This window comes from Pleurodeles waltl, unplaced genomic scaffold, assembly GCF_031143425.1.
Source record: "Pleurodeles waltl isolate 20211129_DDA unplaced genomic scaffold, aPleWal1.hap1.20221129 scaffold_135, whole genome shotgun sequence".
NCBI lineage: Eukaryota > Metazoa > Chordata > Amphibia > Caudata > Salamandridae > Pleurodeles > Pleurodeles waltl.
In genome coordinates, this window is record NW_027149841.1 from 1 (window position 1) to 23,208 (window position 23,208).

Sequence of the window (23,208 nt, forward strand, 5' to 3'; positions counted from 1 at the left end):
GCTGGGCCCATAACCCAGAGGTCGATGGATCGAAATATCCTCTGCTAGCATGGATTGATTTTTTTTTCTTGTGAGGACCACTCTCTCGTTTCCACGCTGCCAGAGCGGAAAACAGCAGGCTTGTGCCAGCTTTTTGTGGGAAGAGACTGCTCAACTATCGGTCTCTGCTCAAAGTCAGGGAGACAGATGGTCAGAGAATCAACCCTACTCTTCAAAGGAAATGATGCACAGTTATGACCATTAACGAAAGATGGGACCCTCGCACTTCTTTCTGAGCCTGCTTGGAACGCTATTATTCCCTTTTTTTCTCCTACTATTATCAATCTCCTGTGAATTTTGTGGAGCTGTTTTCTTTCTCTACCCTGCTGTTTTTCCCTTGCTGCCAATATATGCTTATTTCAATGATTTGAACTGCTGCTTTCCCTTTCTCCTTTTCTGCGCAGCTTTTGCATGGGTTTCAATCTCCAGTTCCTTAGCAGTTGCAAGAACTTTTTTCCTGATTTTCATGTTGGTCTGTAAACCAAAAATACCTGTGATACTGGTGCAATATAGTAATTGAACTCAGGGTTGTGATGTCTAGAGCTTAAAAAAAAAAATACCATGGAGCGTTGGTGGTATAGTGGTGAGCATAGCTGCCTTCCGAGCAGTTGACCTGGGTTCGATTCCCGGCCAACGCAGTGCTAATATTTATACATTAAGAAAGCAGTAGCTATTCTAACGCAATATGTTAAAAAAAAGAAAAATATCTTGACCAGATTACTCAGCTATTAGATAAATAATAAACAAAGACATAGGCAGACATCCCAAAAGCCCCGTCTGCGACTTTCTATGTCCTGAAATTTTTATATTTTACAAACAGCAGTCACCACTCACAACTGCTGGTAATAAATAGGCTGCAGGGGGGCAGGCAATGAAACGGCTAAGCCCTTCTGCCCGACCAGCCTTTAGAACTGCAGCATCTCTGCAGTAAAAAGTGTTTCAGGTCAATATCTCTCCCCTGGAAAAAATGTGCGAGACCCACCACCGATAAATGTGGCAAAAGTCCCCAACATTTTCTGCATATTTGTGCTCTTACCTGAAAGCAGCGCCACCTTGTAGTCATCGCAGGCAACTGCAGCATACAACCAAATTTATCCGAGAGCAAGGTGAAAGAAACCCAAGGGAACAGCCCCTGTCTGCAGCAGGAAGGGTGGCTGCTTCGAATGGACAGAACTTCCAGTCCTAAGTCCACTCACGTCCCGAACGCTCCCAAACGCTCATACCGGGCAAGCCCTCACCGGGTGCACCTCTGGCTCCCAGGTAAGGCCAAAACCTGAGCATGGTAGCGCAGGATCACAGAGAAGGAGCGGGTGGGGGTGCTTCTGTCTTGACAAAGGCATGACATGGCTAGTGACAGAGAGGGACTTGACTTTCCCCTATGACTGACTGTGAGAGGGGAAGGCGAAGATTTTCTGCACCCAGCATGCCTTGTGACATTCTTAGGCAAATGAGGTGAGAGCCCTGCCAGAATAGCTCCAGCAATCCCATGCCACTCCTCTGAAGGCTCCTGATCTGCATAACAACAGCATTTTGAACAGGAAGCAGAGTGGCGCAGCGGAAGTGTGCTGGGCCCATAACCCCGAGGTCGATGGATCGAAACCATCCTCTGCTAGCATGGATTGATTTTTTTTTTCTTGTGAGGACCACTCTCTCGTTTCCACGCTGCCAGAGCGGAAAACAGCAGGCTTGTGCCAGCTTTTTGTGGGAAGAGACTGCTCAACTATCGGTCTCTGCTCAAAGTCAGGGAGACAGATGGTCAGAGAATCAACCCTACACTTCAAAGGAAATGATGCACAGTTATGACCATTAACGAAAGATGGGACCCTCGCACTTCTTTCTGAGCCTGCTTGGAACGCTATTATTCCCTTTTTTTGTCCTGCTATTATCAATCTCCTGTGAATTTCGTGGAGCTGTTTTCTTTCTCTACCCTGCTGTTTTTCCCTTGCTGCCAATATATGCTTATTTCAATGATTTGAACTGCTGCTTTCCCTTTCTCCTTTTCTGCGCAGCTTTTGCATTGGTTTCAATCTCCAGTTCCTTAGCAGTTGCAAGAACTTTTTTCCTGATTTTCATGTTGGTCTGTAAACCAAAAATACCTCTGATACTGGTGCAATATAGTAATTGAACTCAGGGTTGTGATGTCTAGAGCTTAAAAAAAACATATGCCATGGAGCGTTGGTGGTATAGTGGTGAGCATAGCTGCCTTCCAAGCAGTTGACCCGGGTTCGATTCCCGGCCAACGCAGTGCTAATATTTATACACTAAGAAAGCAGTAACTATTCTAACGCAATATGTTAAAAAAAAGAGAAATATCTTGACCAGATTACTCAGCTATTAGATAAATAATAAACAAAGACATAGGCAGGCATCCCAAAAGCTCCGTCTGCGACTTTCTATGTCCTGAAATTTTTATATTTTACAAACAGCAGTCACCACTCACAACTGCTGGTAATAAATAGGCTGCAGGGGGGCAGGCAATGAAACGGCTAAGCCCTTCTGCCCGACCAGCCTTTAGAACTGCAGCATCTCTGCAGTAAAAAGTGTTTCAGGTCAATATCTCTCCCCAGGAAAAAATGTGCGAGACCCACCACCGATAAATGTGGCAAAAGTCCCCAACATTTTCTGCATATTTGTGCTCTTACCTGAAAGCAGCGCCACCTTGTAGTCATCGCAGGCAACTGCAGCATACAACCAAATTTATCCGAGAGCAAGGTGAAAGAAACCCAAGGGAACAGCCCCTGTCTGCAGCAGGAAGGTTGGCTGCTTCGAATGGACAGAACTTCCAGTCCTAAGTCCACTCACGTCCCGAACGCTCCCAAACGCTCATACCGGACAAGCCCTCACCGGGTGCACCTCTGGCTCCCAGGTAAGGCCAAAACCTGAGCATGGTAGCGCAGGATCACAGAGAAGGAGCGGGTGGGGGTGCTTCTGTCTTGACAAAGGCGTGACATGGCTAGTGACTGAGAGGGCCTTGACTTTCCCCTATGACTGACTGTGAGAGGGGAAGGCGAAGATTTTCTGCACCCAGCATGCCTTGTGACATTCTTAGGCAAATGAGGTGAGAGCCCTGCCAGAATAGCTCCAGCGATCCCATGCCACTCCTCTGAAGGCTCCTGATCTGCATAACCACAGCATTTTGAACAGGAAGCAGAGTGGCGCAGCGGAAGTGTGCTGGGCCCATAACCCAGAGGTTGATGGATCGAAACCATCCTCTGCTAGCATGGATTGATTTTTTTTTCTTGTGAGGACCACTCTCTTGTTTCCACGCTGCCAGAGCGGAAAACAGCAGGCTTGTGCCAGCTTTTTGTGGGAAGAGACTGCTCAACTATCGGTCTCTGCTCAAAGTCAGGGAGACAGATGGTCAGAGAATCAACCCTACTCTTCAAAGGAAATGACGCACAGTTATGACCATTAACGAAAGATGGGACCCTCGCACTTCTTTCTGAGCCTGCTTGGAACGCTATTATTCCCTTTTTTTCTCCTACTATTATCAATCTCCTGTGAATTTCGTGGAGCTGTTTTCTTTCTCTACCCTGCTGTTTTTCCCTTGCTGCCAATATATGCTTATTTCAATGATTTGAACTGCTGCTTTCCCTTTCTCCTTTTCTGCGCAGCTTTTGCATGGGTTTCAATCTCCAGTTCCTTAGCAGTTGCAAGAACTTTTTTCCTGATTTTCATGTTGGTCTGTAAACCAAAAATACCTGTGATACTGGTGCAATATAGTAATTGAACTCAGGGTTGTGATGTCTAGAGCTTAAAAAAAAAAATACCATGGAGCGTTGGTGGTATAGTGGTGAGCATAGCTGCCTTCCGAGCAGTTGACCTGGGTTCGATTCCCGGTCAACGCAGTGCTAATATTTATACATTAAGAAAGCAGTAGCTATTCTAACGCAATATGTTAAAAAAAAGAAAAATATCTTGACCAGATTACTCAGCTATTAGATAAATAATAAACAAAGACATAGGGAGACATCCCAAAAGCCCCGTCTGCGACTTTCTATGTCCTGAAATTTTTATATTTTACAAACAGCAGTCACCACTCACAACTGCTGGTAATAAATAGGCTGCAGGGGGGCAGGCAATGAAACGGCTAAGCCCTTCTGCCCGACCAGCCTTTAGAACTGCAGCATCTCTGCAGTAAAAAGTGTTTCAGGTCAATATCTCTCCCCAGGAAAAAATGTGCGAGACCCACCACCGATAAATGTGGCAAAAGTCCCCAACATTTTCTGCATATTTGTGCTCTTACCTGAAAGCAGCGCCACCTTGTAGTCATCGCAGGCAACTGCAGCATACAACCAAATTTATCCGAGAGCAAAGTGAAAGAAACCCAAGGGAACAGCCCCTGTCTGCAGCAGGAAGGTTGGCTGCTTCAAATGGACAGAACTTCCAGTCCTAAGTCCACTCACTTCCCGAACGCTCCCAAACGCTCATACCGGACAAGCTCTCACCGGGTGCACCTCTGGCTCCCAGGTAAGGCCAAAACCTGAGCATGGTAGCGCAGGATCACAGAGAAGGAGCGGGTGGGGGTGCTTCTGTCTTGACAAAGACGTGACATGGCTAGTGACTGAGAGGGCCTTGACTTTCCCCTATGACTGACTGTGAGAGGGGAAGGCGAAGATTTTCTGCACCCAGCATGCCTTGTGACATTCTTAGGCAAATGAGGTGAGAGCCCTGCCAGAATAGCCCCAGCGATCCCATGCCACTCCTCTGAAGGCTCCTGATCTGCATAACCACAGCATTTTGAAAAGGAAGCAGAGTGGCGCAGCGGAAGCGTGCTGGGCCCATAACCCAGAGGTCGATGGATCGAAACCATCCTCTGCTAGCATGGATTGATTTTTTTTCCTTGTGAGGACCACTCTCTCGTTTCCACGCTGCCAGAGCGGAAAACAGCAGGCTTGTGCCAGATTTTGTGGGAAGAGACTGCTCAACTATCGGTCTCTGCTCAAAGTCAGGGAGACAGATGGTCAGAGAATCAACCCTACTCTTCAAAGGAAATGATGCACAGTTATGACCATTAACGAAAGATGGGACCCTTGCACTTCTTTCTGAGCCTGCTTGGAACGCTATTATTCCCTTTTTTTCTCCTACTATTATCAATCTCCTGTGAATTTCGTGGAGCTGTTTTCTTTCTCTACCCTGCTGTTTTTCCCTTGCTGCCAATATATGCTTATTTCAATGATTTGAACTGCTGCTTTCCCTTTCTCCTTTTCTGCGCAGCTTTTGCATGGGTTTCAATCTCCAGTTCCTTAGCAGTTGCAAGAACTTTTTTCCTGATTTTCATGTTGGTCTGTAAACCAAAAATACCTGTGATACTGGTGCAATATAGTAATTGAACTCAGGGTTGTGATGTCTAGAGCTTAAAAAAATATATACCATGGAGCGTTGGTGGTATAGTGGTAAGCATAGCTGCCTTCCGAGCAGTTGACCTGGGTTCGATTCCCGGCCAACGCAGTGCTAATATTTATACATTAAGAAAGCAGTAGCTATTCTAACGCAATATGTTAAAAAAAAGAAAAATATCTTGACCAGATTACTCAGCTATTAGATAAATAATAAACAAAGACATAGGCAGACATCCCAAAAGCCCCGTCTGCGACTTTCTATGTCCTGAAATTTTTATATTTTACAAACAGCAGTCACCACTCACAACTGCTGGTAATAAATAGGCTGCAGGGGGGCAGGCAATGAAACGGCTAAGCCCTTCTGCCCGACCAGCCTTTAGAACTGCAGCATCTCTGCAGTAAAAAGTGTTTCAGGTCAATATCTCTCCCCTGGAAAAAATGTGCGAGACCCACCACCGATAAATGTGGCAAAAGTCCCCAACATTTTCTGCATATTTGTGCTCTTACCTGAAAGCAGCGCCACCTTGTAGTCATCGCAGGCAACTGCAGCATACAACCAAATTTATCCGAGAGCAAGGTGAAAGAAACCCAAGGGAACAGCCCCTGTCTGCAGCAGGAAGGTTGGCTGATTCGAATGGTCAGAACTTCCAGTCCTAAGTCCACTCACGTCCCGAACACTCCCAAACGCTCATACCGGGCAAGCCCTCATCGGGTGCACCTCTGGCTCCCAGGTAAGGCCAAAACCTGAGCATGGTAGCGCAGGATCACAGAGAAGGAGCGGGTGGGGGTGCTTCTGTCTTGACAAAGGCGTGACATGGCTAGTGACTGAGAGGGCCTTGACTTTCCCCTATGACTGACTGTGAGAGGGGAAGGCGAAGATTTTCTGCACCCAGCATGCCTTGTGACATTCTTAGGCAAATGAGGTGAGAGCCCTGCCAGAATAGCTCCAGCGATCCCATGCCACTCCTCTGAAGGCTCCTGATCTGCATAACCACAGCATTTTGAACAGGAAGCAGAGTGGCGCAGCGGAAGCTTGCTGGGCCCATAACCCAGAGGTCGATGGATCGAAACCATCCTCTGCTAGCATGGATTGATTTTTTTTTCTTGTGAGGACCACTCTCTCGTTTCCACGCTGCCAGAGCGGAAAACAGCAGGCTTGTGCCAGCTTTTTGTGGGAAGAGACTGCTCAACTATCGGTCTCTGCTCAAAGTCAGGTTGACAGATGGTCAGAGAATCAACCCTACACTTCAAAGGAAATGATGCACAGTTATGACCATTAACGAAAGATGGGACCCTCGCACTTCTTTCTGAGCCTGCTTGGAACGCTATTATTCCCTTTTTTTGTCCTGCTATTATCAATCTCCTGTGAATTTCGTGGAGCTGTTTTCTTTCTCTACCCTGCTGTTTTTCCCTTGCTGCCAATATATGCTTATTTCAATGATTTGAACTGCTGCTTTCCCTTTCTCCTTTTCTGCGCAGCTTTTGCATGGGTTTCAATCTCCAGTTCCTTAGCAGTTGCAAGAACTTTTTTCCTGATTTTCATGTTGGTCTGTAAACCAAAAATACCTCTGATACTGGTGCAATATAGTAATTGAACTCAGGGTTGTGATGTCTAGAGCTTAAAAAAAACATATGCCATGGAGCGTTGGTGGTATAGTGGTGAGCATAGCTGCCTTCCAATCAGTTGACCCGGGTTCGATTCCCGGCCAACGCAGTGCTAGTATTTATACATTAAGAAAGCAGTAGCTATTCTAACGCAATATGTTAAAAAAAAGAGAAATATCTTGACCAGATTACTCAGCTATTAGATAAATAATAAACAAAGACATAGGCAGGCATCCCAAAAGCCCCGTCTGCGACTTTCTATGTCCTGAAATTTTTATATTTTACAAACAGCAGTCACCACTCACAACTGCTGGTAATAAATGGGCTGCAGGGGGGCAGGCAATGAAACGGCTAAGCCCTTCTGCCCGACCAGCCTTTAGAACTGCAGCATCTCTGCAGTAAAAAGTGTTTCAGGTCAATATCTCTCCCCTGGAAAAAATGTGCGAGACCCACCACCGGTAAATGTGGCAAAAGTCCCCAACATTTTCTGCATATTTGTGCTCTTACCTGAAAGCAGCGCCACCTTGTAGTCATCGCAGGCAACTGCAGCATACAACCAAATTTATCCGAGAGCAAGGTGAAAGAAACCCAAGGGAACAGCCCCTGTCTGCAGCAGGAAGGTTGGCTGATTCGAATGGTCAGTACTTCCAGTCCTAAGTCCACTCACGTCCCGAACACTCCCAAACGCTCATACCGGGCAAGCCCTCACCGGGTGCACCTCTGGCTCCCAGGTAAGGCCAAAACCTGAGCATGGTAGCGCAGGATCAAAGAGAAGGAGCGGGTGGGGGTGCTTCTGTCTTGACAAAGGCGTGACATGGCTAGTGACTGAGAGGGCCTTGACTTTCCCCTATGACTGACTGTGAGAGGGGAAGGCGAAGATTTTCGGCACCCAGCATGCCTTGTGACATTCTTAGGCAAATGATGTGAGAGCCCTGCCAGAATAGCTCCAGCGATCCCATGCCACTCCTCTGAAGGCTCCTGATCTGCATAACCACAGCATTTTGAACAGGAAGCAGAGTGGCGCAGCGGAAGCGTGCTGGGCCCATAACCCAGAGGTCGATGGATTGAAACCATCCTCTGCTAGCATGGATTGATTTTTTTTTCTTGTGAGGACCACTCTCTCGTTTCCACGCTGCCAGAGCGGAAAACAGCAGGCTTGTGCCAGCTTTTTGTGGGAAGAGACTGCTCAACTATCGGTCTCTGCTCAAAGTCAGGGAGACAGATGGTCAGAGAATCAACCCTGCACTTCAAAGGAAATGATGCACAGTTATGACCATTAACGAAAGATGGGACCCTCGCACTTCTTTCTGAGCCTGCTTGGAACGCTATTATTCCCTTTTTTTCTCCTACTATTATCAATCTCCTGTGAATTTCGTGGAGCTGTTTTCTTTCTCTACCCTGCTGTTTTTCCCTTGCTGCCAATATATGCTTATTTCAATGATTTGAACTGCTGCTTTCCCTTTCTCCTTTTCTGCGCAGCTTTTGCATGGGTTTCAATCTCCAGTTCCTTAGCAGTTGCAAGAACTTTTTTCATGATTTTCATGTTGGTCTGTAAACCAAAAATACTTCTGATACTGGTGCAATATAGTAATTGAACTCAGGGTTGTGATGTCTAGAGCTTAAAAAAAACATATGCCATGGAGCGTTGGTGGTATAGTGGTGAGCATAGCTGCCTTCCAAGCAGTTGACCCGGGTTCGATTCCCGGCCAACGCAGTGCTAATATTTATACATTAAGAAAGCAGTAGCTATTCTAACGCAATATGTTAAAAAAAAGAGAAATATCTTGACCAGATTACTCAGCTATTAGATAAATAATAAACAAAGACATAGGCAGGCATCCCAAAAGCCCCGTCTGCGACTTTCTATGTCCTGAAATTTTTATATTTTACAAACAGCAGTCACCACTCACAACTGCTGGTAATAAATGGGCTGCAGGGGGGCAGGCAATGAAACGGCTAAGCCCTTCTGCCCGACCAGCCTTTAGAACTGCAGCATCTCTGCAGTAAAAAGTGTTTCAGGTCAATATCTCTCCCCTGGAAAAAATGTGCGAGACCCACCACCGATAAATGTGGCAAAAGTCCCCAACATTTTCTGCATATTTGTGCTCTTACCTGAAAGCAGCGCCACCTTGTAGTCATCGCAGGCAACTGCAGCATACAACCAAATTTATCCGAGAGCAAGGTGAAAGAAACCCAAGGGAACAGCCCCTGTCTGCAGCAGGAAGGTTGGCTGCTTCGAATGGACAGAACTTCCAGTCCTAAGTCCACTCCCGTCCCGAACGCTCCCAAACGCTCATACCGGGCAAGCCCTCACCGGGTGCACCTCTGGCTCCCAAGTAAGGCCAAAACCTGAGCATGGTAGCGCAGGATCACAGAGAAGGAGCGGGTGGGGGTGCTTCTGTCTTGACAAAGGCGTGACATGGCTAGTGACAGAGAGGGCCTTGACTTTCCCCTATGACTGACTGTGAGAGGGGAAGGCGAAGATTTACTGCACCCATCATGCCTTGTGACATTCTTAGGCAAATGAGGTGAGAGCCCTGCCAGAATAGCTCCAGCGATCCCATGCCACCCCTCTGAAGGCTCCTGATCTGCATAACCACAGCATTTTGAACAGGAAGCAGAGTCGCGCAGCGGAAGCGTGCTGGGCCCATAACCCAGAGGTCGATGGATTGAAACCATCCTCTGCTAGCATGGATTGATTTTGTTTTCTTGTGAGGACCACTCTCTCGTTTCCACGCTGCCAGAGCGGAAAACAGCAGGCTTGTGCCAGCTTTTTGTGGGAAGACACTGCTCAACTATCGGTCTCTGCTCAAAGTCAGGGAGACAGATGGTCAGAGAATCAACCCTACACTTCAAAGGAAATGATGCACAGTTATGACCATTAACGAAAGATGGGACCCTCGCACTTCTTTCTGAGCCTGCTTGGAACGCTATTATTCCCTTTTTTTGTCCTGCTATTATCAATCTCCTGTGAATTTCGTGGAGCTGTTTTCTTTCTCTACCCTGCTGTTTTTCCCTTGCTGCCAATATATGCTTATTTCAATGATTTGAACTGCTGCTTTCCCTTTCTCCTTTTCTGCGCAGCTTTTGCATGGGTTTCAATCTCCAGTTCCTTAGCAGTTGCAAGAACTTTTTTCCTGATTTTCATGTTGGTCTGTAAACCAAAAATACCTCTGATACTGGTGCAATATAGTAATTGAACTAAGGGTTGTGATGTCTAGAGCTTAAAAAAAACATATGCCATGGAGCGTTGGTGGTATAGTGGTGAGCATAGCTGCCTTCCAAGCAGTTGACCCGGGTTCGATTCCCGGCCAACGCAGTGCTAATATTTATACATTAAGAAAGCAGTAGCTATTCTAACGCAATATGTTAAAAAAAAGAGAAATATCTTGATCAGATTACTCAGCTATTAGATAAATAATAAACAAAGACATAGGCAGGCATCCCAAAAGCCCCGTCTGCGACTTTCTATGTCCTGAAATTTTTATATTTTACAAACAGCAGTCACCACTCACAACTGCTGGTAATAAATGGGCTGCAGGGGGGCAGGCAATGACCAGCCTTTAGAACTGCAGCATCTCTGCAGTAAAAAGTGTTTCAGGTCAATATCTCTCCCCTGGAAAAAATGTGCGAGACCCACCACCGATAAATGTGGCAAAAGTCCCCAACATTTTCTGCATATTTGTGCTCTTACCTGAAAGCAGCGCCACCTTGTAGTCATCGCAGGCAACTGCAGCATACAACCAAATTTATCCGAGAGCAAGGTGAAAGAAACCCAAGGGAACAGCCCCTGTCTGCAGCAGGAAGGTTGGCTGATTCGAATGGTCAGAACTTCCAGTCCTAAGTCCACTCACGTCCCGAACACTCCCAAACGCTCATACCGGGCAAGCCCTCACCGGGTGCACCTCTGGCTCCCAGGTAAGGCCAAAACCTGAGCATGGTAGCGCAGGATCAAAGAGAAGGAGCGGGTGGGGGTGCTTCTGTCTTGACAAAGGCGTGACATGGCTAGTGACTGAGAGGGCCTTGACTTTCCCCTATGACTGACTGTGAGAGGGGAAGGCGAAGATTTTCTGCACCCAGCATGCCTTGTGACATTCTTAGGCAAATGAGGTGAGAGCCCTGCCAGAATAGGTCCAGCGATCCCATGCCACTCCTCTGAAGGCTCCTGATCTGCATAACCACAGCATATTGAACAGGAAGCAGAGTGGCGCAGCGGAAGCGTGCTGGGCCCATAACCCAGAGGTCGATGGATCTAAACCATCCTCTGCTAGTATGGATTGATTTTTTTTCTTGTGAGGACCACTCTCTCGTTTAAACGCTGCCAGAGCGGAAAACAGCAGGCTTGTGCCAGCTTTTTGTGGGAAGAGACTGCTCAACTATAGGTCTCTGCTCAAAGTCAGGGAGACAGATGGTCAGAGAATCAACCCTACACTTCAAAGGAAATGATGCACAGTTATGACCATTAACAAAAGATGGGACCCTCGCACTTCTTTCTGAGCCTGCTTGGAACGCTAATATTCCCTTTTTTTGTCCTGCTATTATCAATCTCCTGTGAATTTCGTGGAGCTGTTTTCTTTCTCTACCCTGCTGTTTTTCCCTTGCTGCCAATATATGCTTATTTCAATGATTTGAACTGCTGCTTTCCCTTTCTCCTTTTCTGCGCAGCTTTTGCATTGGTTTCAATCTCCAGTTCCTTAGCAGTTGCAAGAACTTTTTTCCTGATTTTCATGTTGGTCTGTAAACCAAAAATACCTCTGATACTGGTGCAATATAGTCATTGAACTCAGGGTTGTGATGTCTAGAGCTTAAAAAAAACATATGCCATGGAGCGTTGGTGGTATAGTGGTGAGCATAGCTGCCTTCCAAGCAGTTGACCCGGGCTCGATTCCCGGCCAACGCAGTGCTAATATTTACACATTAAGAAAGCAGTAGCTATTCTAACGCAATATGTTAAAAAAAAGAGAAATATCTTGACCAGATTACTCAGCTATTAGATAAATAATAAACATAGGCAGGCATCCCAAAAGCCCCGTCTGCGACTTTCTATGTCCTGAAATTTTTATATTTTACAAACAGCAGTCACCACTCACAACTGCTGGTAATAAATGGGCTGCAGGGGGGCAGGCAATGAAACGGCTAAGCCCTTCTGCCCGACCAGCCTTTAGAACTGCAGCATCTCTGCAGTAAAAAGTGTTTCAGGTCAATATCTCTCCCCTGGAAAAAATGTGCGAGACCCACCACCGATAAATGTGGCAAAAGTCCCCAACATTTTCTGCATATTTGTGCTCTTACCTGAAAGCAGCGCCACCTTGTAGTCATCGCAGGCAACTGCAGCATACAACCAAATTTATCCGAGAGCAAGGTGAAAGAAACCCAAGGGAACAGCCCCTGTCTGCAGCAGGAAGGTTGGCTGCTTTGAATGGACAGAACTTCCAGTCCTAAGTCCACTCACGTCCCGAACGCTGCCAAACGCTCATACCGGGCAAGCCCTCACCGGGTGCACCTCTGGCTCCCAGGTAAGGCCAAAACCTGAGCATGGTAGCGCAGGATCACAGAGAAGGAGCGGGTGGGGGTGCTTCTGTCTTGACAAAGGCGTGACATGGCTAGTGACTGAGAGGGACTTGACTTTCCCCTATGACTGACTGTGAGAGGGGAAGGCGAAGATTTTCTGCACCCAGCATGCCTTGTGACATTCTTAGGCAAATGAGGTGAGAGCCCTGCCAGAATAGCTCCAGCGATCCCATGCCACTCCTCTGAAGGCTCCTGATCTGCATAACCACAGCATTTTGAACAGGAAGCAGAGTGGTGCAGCGGAAGCGTGCTGGGCCCATAACCCAGAGGTCGATGGATCGAAACCATCCTCTGCTAGCATGGATTGATTTTTTTTTCTTGTGAGGACCACTCTCTCGTTTCCACGCTGCCAGAGCGGAAAACAGCAGGCTTGTGCCAGCTTTTTGTGGGAAGAGACTGCTCAACTATCGGTCTCTGCTCAAAGTCAGGTTGACAGATGGTCAGAGAATCAACCCTACACTTCAAAGGAAATGATGCACAGTTATGACCATTAACGAAAGATGGGACCCTCGCACTTCTTTCTGAGCCTGCTTGGAACGCTATTATTCCCTTTTTTTGTCCTGCTATTATCAATCTCCTGTGAATTTCGTCGAGCTGTTTTCTTTCTCTACCCTGCTGTTTTTCCCTTCCTGCCAATATATGCTTATTTCAATGATTTGAACTGCTGCTTTCCCTTTCTCCTTTTCTGCGCAGCTTTTGCATGGGTTTCAATCTCCAGTTCCTTAGCAGTTGCAAGAACTTTTTTCCTGATTTTCATGTTGGTCTGTAAACCAAAAATACCTCTGATACTGGTGCAATATAGTAATTGAACTCAGGGTTGTGATGTCTAGAGCTTAAAAAAAACATATGCCATGGAGCGTTGGTGGTATAGTGGTGAGCATAGCTGCCTTCCAAGCAGTTGACCCGGGTTCGATTCCCGGCCAACGCAGTGCTAATATTTATACATTAAGAAAGCAGTAGCTATTCTAACGCAATATGTTAAAAAAAAGAGAAATATCTTGACCAGATTACTCAGCTATTAGATAAATAATAAACAAAGACATAGGCAGGCATCCCAAAAGCCCTGTCTGAGACTTTCTATGTCCTGAAATTTTTATATTTTACAAACAGCAGTCACCACTCACAACTGCTGGTAATAAATGGGCTGCAGGGGGGCAGGCAATGAAACGGGTAAGCCCTTCTGCCCGACCAGCCTTTAGAACTGCAGCATCTCTGCAGTAAAAAGTGTTTCAGGTCAATATCTCTCCCCTGGAAAAAATGTGCGAGACCCACCACCGATAAATGTGGCAAAAGTCCCCAACATTTTCTGCATATTTGTGCTCTTACCTGAAAGCAGCGCCACCTTGTAGTCATCGCAGGCAACTGCAGCATACAACCAAATTTATCCGAGAGCAAGGTGAAAGAAACCCAAGGGAACAGCCCTTGTCTGCAGCAGGAAGGTTGGCTGCTTCGAATGGACAGAACTTCCAGTCCTAAGTCCACTCACGTCCCGAACGCTCCCAAACTCTCATACCGGGCAAGCCCTCACCGGGTGCACCTCTGGCTCCCAGGTAAGGCCAAAACCTGAGCATGGTAGCGCAGGATCACAGAGAAGGTGCGGGTGGGGGTGCTTCTGTCTTGACAAAGGCATTACATGGCTAGTGACAGAGAGGGACTTGATTTTCCCCTATGACTGACTGTGAGAGGGGAAGGCGAAGATTTTCTGCACCCAGCATGCCTTGTGACATTCTTAGGCAAATGAGGTGAGAGCCCTGCCAGAATAGCTCCAGCGATCCCATGCCACTCCTCTGAAGGCTCCTGATCTGCATAACCACAGCATTTTGAACAGGAAGCAGAGTGGAGCAGCGGAAGCGTGCTGGGCCCATAACCCAGAGGTCGATGGATCGAAACCACCCTCTGCTAGCATGGATTGATTTTTTTTTCTTGTGAGGACCACTCTCTCGTTTCCACGCTGCCAGAGCGGAAAACAGCAGGCTTGTGCCAGCTTTTTGTGGGAAGAGACTGCTCAACTATCGGTCTCTGCTCAAAGTCAGGGAGACAGATGGTCAGAGAATCAACCCTACACTTCAAAGGAAATGATGCACAGTTATGACCATTAACGAAAGACGGGACCCTCGCACTTCTTTCTGAGCCTGCTTGGAACGCTATTATTCCCTTTTTTTGTCCTGCTATTATCAATCTCCTGTGAATTTCGTGGAGCTGTTTTCTTTCTCTACCCTGCTGTTTTTCCCTTGCTGCCAATATATGCTTATTTCAATGATTTGAACTGCTGCTTTCCCTTTCTCCTTTTCTGCGCAGCTTTTGCATTGGTTTCAATCTCCAGTTCCTTAGCAGTTGCAAGAACTTTTTTCCTGATTTTCATGTTGGTCTGTAAACCAAAAATACCTCTGATACTGGTGCAATATAGTCATTGAACTCAGGGTTGTGATGTCTAGAGATTAAAAAAAACATATGCCATGGAGCGTTGGTGGTATAGTGGTGAGCATAGCTGCCTTCCAAGCAGTTGACCCGGGTTCGATTCCCGGCCAACGCAGTGCTAATATTTATACATTAAGAAAGCAGTAGCTATTCTAACGCAATATGTTAAAAAAAAGAGAAATATCTTGACCAGATTACTCAGCTATTAGATAAATAATAAACAAAGACATAGGCAGGCATCCCAAAAGCCCCGTCTGCGACTTTCTATGTCCTGAAATTTTTATATTTTACAAACAGCAGTCACCACTCACAACTGCTGGTAATAAATGGGCTGCAGGGGGGCAGGCAATGAAACGGCTAAGCCCTTCTGCCGACCAGCCTTTATAACTGCAGCATCTCTGCAGTAAAAAGTGTTTCAGGTCAATATCTCTCCCCTGGAAAAAATGTGCGAGACCCACCACCGATAAATGTGGCAAAAGTCCCCAACATTTTCTGCATATTTGTGCTCTTACCTGAAAGCAGCGCCACCTTGTAGTCATCGCAGGCAACGGCAGCATACAACCAAATTTATCCGAGAGCAAGGTGAAAGAAACCCAAGGGAACAGCCCCTGTCTGCAGCAGGAAGGTTGGCTGCTTCGAATGGACAGAACTTCCAGTCCTAAGTCCACTCACGTCCCGAACGCTCCCAAACGCTCATACCGGACAAGCCCTCACCGGGTGCACCTCTGGCTCCCAGGTAAGGCCAAAACCTGAGCATGGTAGCGCAGGATCACAGAGAAGGAGCGGGTGGGGGTGCTTCTGTCTTGACAAAGGCGTGACATGGCTAGTGACTGAGAGGGCCTTGACTTTCCCCTATGACTGACTGTGAGAGGGGAAGGCGAAGATTTTCTGCACCCAGCATGCCTTGTGACATTCTTAGGCAAATGAGGTGAGAGCCCTGCCAGAATAGCTCCAGCGATCCCATGCCACTCCTCTGAAGGCTCCTGATCTGCATAACCACAGCATTTTGAACAGGAAGCAGAGTGGCGCAGCGGAAGCGTGCTGGGCCCATAACCCAGAGGTCGATGGATCGAAACCATCCTCTGCTAGCATGGATTGATTTTTTTTTCTTGTGAGGACCACTCTCTCGTTTCCACGCTGCCAGAGCGGAAAACAGCAGGCTTGTGCCAGCTTTTTGTGGGAAGAGACTGCTCAACTATCGGTCTCTGCTCAACGTCAGGGAGACAGATGGTCAGAGAATCAACCCTACACTTCAAAGGAAATGATGCACAGTTATGACCATTAACGAAAGATGGGACCCTCGCACTTCTTTCTGAGCCTGCTTGGAACGCTATTATTCCCTTTTTTTGTCCTGCTATTATCAATCTCCTGTGAATTTCGTGGAGCTGTTTTCTTTCTCTACCCTGCTGTTTTTCCCTTGCTGCCAATATATGCTTATTTCAATGATTTGAACTGCTGCTTTCCCTTTCTCCTTTCCTGCGCAGCTTTTGCATTGGTTTCAATCTCCAGTTCCTTAGCAGTTGCAAGAACTTTTTTCCTGATTTTCATGTTGGTCTGTAAACCAAAAATACCTCTGATACTGGTGCAATATAGTAATTGAACTCAGGGTTGTGATGTCTAGAGCTTAAAAAAAACATATGCCATGGAGCGTTGGTGGTATAGTGGTGAGCATAGCTGCCTTCCAAGCAGTTGACCCGGGTTCGATTCCCGGCCAACGCAGTGCTAATATTTATACATTAAGAAAGCAGTAGCTATTCTAACGCAATATGTTAAAAAAAAGAGAAATATCTTGACCAGATTACTCAGCTATTAGATAAATAATAAACAAAGACATAGGCAGGCATCCCAAAAGCCCCGTCTGCGACTTTCTATGTCCTGAAATTTTTATATTTTACAAACAGCAGTCACCACTCACAACTGCTGGTAATAAATGGGCTGCAGGAGGGCAGGCAATGAAACGGCTAAGCCCTTCTGCCCGACCAGCCTTTAGAACTGCAGCATCTCTGCAGTAAAAAGTGTTTCAGGTCAATATCTCTCCCCTGGAAAAAATGTGCGAGACCCACCACCGATAAATGTGGCAAAAGTCCCCAACATTTTCTGCATATTTGTGCTCTTACCTGAAAGCAGCGCCACCTTGTAGTCATCGCAGGCAACTGCAGCATACAACCAAATTTATCCGAGAGCAAGGTGAAAGAAACCCAAGGGAACAGCCCCTGTTTGCAGCAGGAAGGTTGGCTGCTTCGAATGGACAGAACTTCCAGTCCTAAGTCCACTCACGACCCGAACGCTCCCAAACGCTCATACCGGACAAGCCCTCCCCGGGTGCACCTCTGGCTCCCAGGTAAGGCCAAAACCTGAGCATGGTAGCGCAGGATCACAGAGAAGGAGCGGGTGGGGGTGCTTCTGTCTTGACAAAGGCGTGACATGGCTAGTGACTGAGAGGGCCTTGACTTTCCCCTATGACTGACTGTGAGAGGGGAAGGCGAAGATTTTCTGCACCCAGCATGCCTTGTGACATTCTTAGGCAAATGAGGTGAGAGCCCTGCCAGAATAGCTCCAGCGATCCCATGCCACTCCTCTGAAGGCTCCTGATCTGCATAACCACAGCATTTTGAACAGGAAGCAGAGTGGCGCAGCGGAAGCGTGCTGGGCCCATAACCCAGAGGTCGATGGATCGAAACCATCCTCTGCTAGCATGGATTGATTTTTTTTTCTTGTGAGGACCACTCTCTTGTTTCCACGCTGCCAGAGCGGAAAACAGCAGGCTTGTGCCAGCTTTTTGTGGGAAGAGACTGCTCAACTATCGGTCTCTGCTCAAAGTCAGGGAGACAGATGGTCAGAGAATCAACCCTACTCTTCAAAGGAAATGATGCACAGTTATGACCATTAACGAAAGATGGGACCCTCGCACTTCTTTCTGAGCCTGCTTGGAACGCTATTATTCCCTTTTTTTGTCCTGCTATTATCAATCTCCTGTGAATTTCGTGGAGCTGTTTTCTTTCTCTACCCTGCTGTTTTTCCCTTGCTGCCAATATATGCTTATTTCAATGATTTGAACTGCTGCTTTCCCTTTCTCCTTTTCTGCGCAGCTTTTGCATGGGTTTCAATCTCCAGTTCCTTAGCAGTTGCAAGAACTTTTTTCCTGATTTTCATGTTGGTCTGTAAACCAAAAATACCTCTGATACTGGTGCAATATAGTCATTGAACTCAGGGTTGTGATGTCTAGAGCTTAAAAAAAACATATGCCATAGAGTGTTGGTGGTATAGTGGTGCGCATAGCTGCCTTCCAAGCAGTTGACCCGGGTTCGATTCCCGGCCAACGCAGTGCTAATATTTATACATTAAGAAAGCAGTAGCTATTCTAACGCAATATGTTAAAAAAAAGAGAAATATCTTGACCAGATTACTCAGCTATTAGATAAATAATAAACAAAGACATAGGCAGGCATCCCAAAAGCCCCGTCTGCGACTTTCTATGTCCTGAAATTTTTATATTTTACAAACAGCAGTCACCACTCACAACTGCTGGTAATAAATGGGCTGCAGGGGGGCAGGCAATGAAACGGCTAAGCCCTTCTGCCCGACCAGCCTTTAGAACTGCAGCATCTCTGCAGTAAAAAGTGTTTCAGGTCAATATCTCTCCCCTGGAAAAAATGTGCGAGACCCACCACCGATAAATGTGGCAAAAGTCCCCAACATTTTCTGCATATTTGTGCTCTTACCTGAAAGCAGCGCCACCTTGTAGTCATCGCAGGCAACTGCAGCATACAACCAAATTTATCCGAGAGCAAGGTGAAAGAAACCCAAGGGAACAGCCCCTGTCTGCAGCAGGAAGGTTGGCTGCTTCGAATGGACAGAACTTCCAGTCCTAAGTCCACTCACGTCCCGAATGCTCCCAAACGCTCATACCGGACAAGCCCTCACCGGGTGCACCTCTGGCTCCCAGGTAAGGCCAAAACCTGAGCATGGTAGCGCAGGATCACAGAGAAGGAGCGGGTGGGGGTGCTTCTGTCTTGACAAAGGCGTGACATGGCTAGTGACTGAGAGGGCCTTGACTTTCCCCTATGACTGACTGTGAGAGGGGAAGGCGAAGATTTTCTGCACCCAGCATGCCTTGTGACATTCTTAGGCAAATGAAGTGAGAGCCCTGCCAGAAAAGCTCCAGCGATCCCATGCCACTCCTCTGAAGGCTCCTGATCTGCATAACCACAGCATTTTGAACAGGAAGCAGAGTGGCGCAGCGGAAGTGTGCTGGGCCCATAACCCAGAGGTCGATGGATCGAAACCATCCTCTGCTAGCATGGATTGATTTTTTTTTCTTGTGAGGACCACTCTCTCGTTTCCACGCTGCCAGAGCGGAAAACAGCAGGCTTGTGCCAGCTTTTTGTGGGAAGAGACTGCTCAACTATCGGTCTCTGCTCAAAGTCAGGGAGACAGATGGTCAGAGAATCAACCCTACACTTCAAAGGAAATGATGCACAGTTATGACCATTAACGAAAGATGGGACCCTCGCACTTCTTTCTGAGCCTGCTTGGAACGCTATTATTCCCTTTTTTTGTCCTGCTATTATCAATCTCCTGTGAATTTCGTGGAGCTGTTTTCTTTCTCTACCCTGCTGTTTTTCCCTTGCTGCCAATATATGCTTATTTCAATGATTTGAACTGCTGCTTTCCCTTTCTCCTTTCCTGCGCAGCTTTTGCATTGGTTTCAATCTCCAGTTCCTTAGCAGTTGCAAGAACTTTTTTCCTGATTTTCATGTTGGTCTGTAAACCAAAAATACCTCTGATACTGGTGCAATATAGTAATTGAACTCAGGGTTGTGATGTCTAGAGCTTAAAAAAAACATATGCCATGGAGCGTTGGTGGTATAGTGGTGAGCATAGCTGCCTTCCAAACAGTTGACCCGGGTTCGATTCCCGGACAACGCAGTGCTAATATTTATACATTAAGAAAGCAGTAGCTATTCTAACGCAATATGTTAAAAAAAAGAGAAATATCTTGACCAGATTACTCAGCTATTAGATAAATAATAAACAAAGACATAGGCAGGCATCCCAAAAGCCCCGTCTGCGACTTTCTATGTCCTGAAATTTTTATATTTTACAAACAGCAGTCACCACTCACAACTGCTGGTAATAAATGGGCTGCAGGGGGGCAGGCAATGAAACGGCTAAGCCCTTCTGCCCGACCAGCCTTTAGAACTGCAGCATCTCTGCAGTAAAAAGTGTTTCAGGTCAATATCTCTCCCCTGGAAAAAATGTGCGAGACCCACCACCGATAAATGTGGCAAAAGTCCCCAACATTTTCTGCATATTTGTGCTCTTACCTGAAAGCAGCGCCACCTTGTAGTCATCGCAGGCAACTGCAGCATACAACCAAATTTATCCGAGAGCAAGGTGAAAGAAACCCAAGGGAACAGCCCCTGTTTGCAGCAGGAAGGTTGGCTGCTTCGAATGGACAGAACTTCCAGTCCTAAGTCCACTCACGACCCGAACGCTCCCAAACGCTCATACCGGACAAGCCCTCCCCGGGTGCACCTCTGGCTCCCAGGTAAGGCCAAAACCTGAGCATGGTAGCGCAGGATCACAGAGAAGGAGCGGGTGGGGGTGCTTCTGTCTTGACAAAGGCGTGACATGGCTAGTGACTGAGAGGGCCTTGACTTTCCCCTATGACTGACTGTGAGAGGGGAAGGCGAAGATTTTCTGCACCCAGCATGCCTTGTGACATTCTTAGGCAAATGAGGTGAGAGCCCTGCCAGAATAGCTCCAGCGATCCCATGCCACTCCTCTGAAGGCTCCTGATCTGCATAACCACAGCATTTTGAACAGGAAGCAGAGTGGCGCAGCGGAAGCGTGCTGGGCCCATAACCCAGAGGTCGATGGATCGAAACCATCCTCTGCTAGCATGGATTGATTTTTTTTTCTTGTGAGGACCACTCTCTTGTTTCCACGCTGCCAGAGCGGAAAACAGCAGGCTTGTGCCAGCTTTTTGTGGGAAGAGACTGCTCAACTATCGGTCTCTGCTCAAAGTCAGGGAGACAGATGGTCAGAGAATCAACCCTACTCTTCAAAGGAAATGATGCACAGTTATGACCATTAACGAAAGATGGGACCCTCGCACTTCTTTCTGAGCCTGCTTGGAACGCTATTATTCCCTTTTTTTGTCCTGCTATTATCAATCTCCTGTGAATTTCGTGGAGCTGTTTTCTTTCTCTACCCTGCTGTTTTTCCCTTGCTGCCAATATATGCTTATTTCAATGATTTGAACTGCTGCTTTCCCTTTCTCCTTTTCTGCGCAGCTTTTGCATGGGTTTCAATCTCCAGTTCCTTAGCAGTTGCAAGAACTTTTTTCCTGATTTTCATGTTGGTCTGTAAACCAAAAATACCTCTGATACTGGTGCAATATAGTCATTGAACTCAGGGTTGTGATGTCTAGAGCTTAAAAAAAACATATGCCATAGAGTGTTGGTGGTATAGTGGTGCGCATAGCTGCCTTCCAAGCAGTTGACCCGGGTTCGATTCCCGGCCAACGCAGTGCTAATATTTATACATTAAGAAAGCAGTAGCTATTCTAACGCAATATGTTAAAAAAAAGAGAAATATCTTGACCAGATTACTCAGCTATTAGATAAATAATAAACAAAGACATAGGCAGGCATCCCAAAAGCCCCGTCTGCGACTTTCTATGTCCTGAAATTTTTATATTTTACAAACAGCAGTCACCACTCACAACTGCTGGTAATAAATGGGCTGCAGGGGGGCAGGCAATGAAACGGCTAAGCCCTTCTGCCCGACCAGCCTTTAGAACTGCAGCATCTCTGCAGTAAAAAGTGTTTCAGGTCAATATCTCTCCCCTGGAAAAAATGTGCGAGACCCACCACCGATAAATGTGGCAAAAGTCCCCAACATTTTCTGCATATTTGTGCTCTTACCTGAAAGCAGCGCCACCTTGTAGTCATCGCAGGCAACTGCAGCATACAACCAAATTTATCCGAGAGCAAGGTGAAAGAAACCCAAGGGAACAGCCCCTGTCTGCAGCAGGAAGGTTGGCTGCTTCGAATGGACAGAACTTCCAGTCCTAAGTCCACTCACGTCCCGAACGCTCCCAAACGCTCATACCGGACAAGCCCTCACCGGGTGCACCTCTGGCTCCCAGGTAAGGCCAAAACCTGAGCATGGTAGCGCAGGATCACAGAGAAGGAGCGGGTGGGGGTGCTTCTGTCTTGACAAAGGCGTGACATGGCTAGTGACTGAGAGGGCCTTGACTTTCCCCTATGACTGACTGTGAGAGTGGAAGGCGAAGATTTTCTGCACCCAGCATGCCTTGTGACATTCTTAGGCAAATGAAGTGAGAGCCCTGCCAGAAAAGCTCCAGCGATCCCATGCCACTCCTCTGAAGGCTCCTGATCTGCATAACCACAGCATTTTGAACAGGAAGCAGAGTGGCGCAGCGGAAGTGTGCTGGGCCCATAACCCAGAGGTCGATGGATCGAAACCATCCTCTGCTAGCATGGATTGATTTTTTTTTCTTGTGAGGACCACTCTCTCGTTTCCACGCTGCCAGAGCGGAAAACAGCAGGCTTGTGCCAGCTTTTTGTGGGAAGAGACTGCTCAACTATCGGACTCTGCTCAAAGTCAGGGAGACAGATGGTCAGAGAATCAACCCTACACTTCAAAGGAAATGATGCACAGTTATGACCATTAACGAAAGATGGGACCCTCGCACTTCTTTCTGAGCCTGCTTGGAACGCTATTATTCCCTTTTTTTGTCCTGCTATTATCAATCTCCTGTGAATTTCGTGGAGCTGTTTTCTTTCTCTACCCTGCTGTTTTTCCCTTGCTGCCAATATATGCTTATTTCAATGATTTGAACTGCTGCTTTCCCTTTCTCCTTTCCTGCGCAGCTTTTGCATTGGTTTCAATCTCCAGTTCCTTAGCAGTTGCAAGAACTTTTTTCCTGATTTTCATGTTGGTCTGTAAACCAAAAATACCTCTGATACTGGTGCAATATAGTAATTGAACTCAGGGTTGTGATGTCTAGAGATTAAAAAAAACATATGCCATGGAGCGTTGGTGGTATAGTGGTGAGCATAGCTGCCTTCCAAGCAGTTGACCCGGGTTCGATTCCCGGCCAACGCAGTGCTAATATTTATACATTAAGAAAGCAGTAGCTATTCTAACGCAATATGTTAAAAAAAAGAGAAATATCTTGACCAGATTACTCAGCTATTAG

The 23,208-nt window shown here is 46.8% G+C and overlaps 9 non-coding genes across 9 annotated transcripts; all 9 read left to right on the forward strand.

Moving 5' to 3' along the window:
* The first annotated feature begins 605 nt into the window (after positions 1–605).
* Positions 606–677, forward strand: TRNAG-UCC (transfer RNA glycine (anticodon UCC)). Its single transcript has one exon. It is a non-coding gene; the product is annotated as a tRNA-Gly (tRNA).
* A 1,534-nt stretch (positions 678–2,211) lies between these two features.
* On the forward strand, positions 2,212–2,283 carry TRNAG-UCC (transfer RNA glycine (anticodon UCC)). The gene has a single exon. It is a non-coding gene; the product is annotated as a tRNA-Gly (tRNA).
* Positions 2,284–5,418: 3,135 nt separating this feature from the next.
* Positions 5,419–5,490, forward strand: TRNAG-UCC (transfer RNA glycine (anticodon UCC)). The gene has a single exon. It is a non-coding gene; the product is annotated as a tRNA-Gly (tRNA).
* Positions 5,491–8,628: 3,138 nt separating this feature from the next.
* On the forward strand, positions 8,629–8,700 carry TRNAG-UCC (transfer RNA glycine (anticodon UCC)). Its single transcript has one exon. It is a non-coding gene; the product is annotated as a tRNA-Gly (tRNA).
* Positions 8,701–10,233: 1,533 nt separating this feature from the next.
* Positions 10,234–10,305, forward strand: TRNAG-UCC (transfer RNA glycine (anticodon UCC)). The gene has a single exon. It is a non-coding gene; the product is annotated as a tRNA-Gly (tRNA).
* A 3,108-nt stretch (positions 10,306–13,413) lies between these two features.
* TRNAG-UCC (transfer RNA glycine (anticodon UCC)) lies at positions 13,414–13,485 on the forward strand. The gene has a single exon. It is a non-coding gene; the product is annotated as a tRNA-Gly (tRNA).
* A 1,533-nt stretch (positions 13,486–15,018) lies between these two features.
* Positions 15,019–15,090, forward strand: TRNAG-UCC (transfer RNA glycine (anticodon UCC)). The gene has a single exon. It is a non-coding gene; the product is annotated as a tRNA-Gly (tRNA).
* A 1,532-nt stretch (positions 15,091–16,622) lies between these two features.
* TRNAG-UCC (transfer RNA glycine (anticodon UCC)) lies at positions 16,623–16,694 on the forward strand. The gene has a single exon. It is a non-coding gene; the product is annotated as a tRNA-Gly (tRNA).
* A 6,348-nt stretch (positions 16,695–23,042) lies between these two features.
* On the forward strand, positions 23,043–23,114 carry TRNAG-UCC (transfer RNA glycine (anticodon UCC)). Its single transcript has one exon. It is a non-coding gene; the product is annotated as a tRNA-Gly (tRNA).
* Positions 23,115–23,208: the final 94 nt, after the last annotated feature.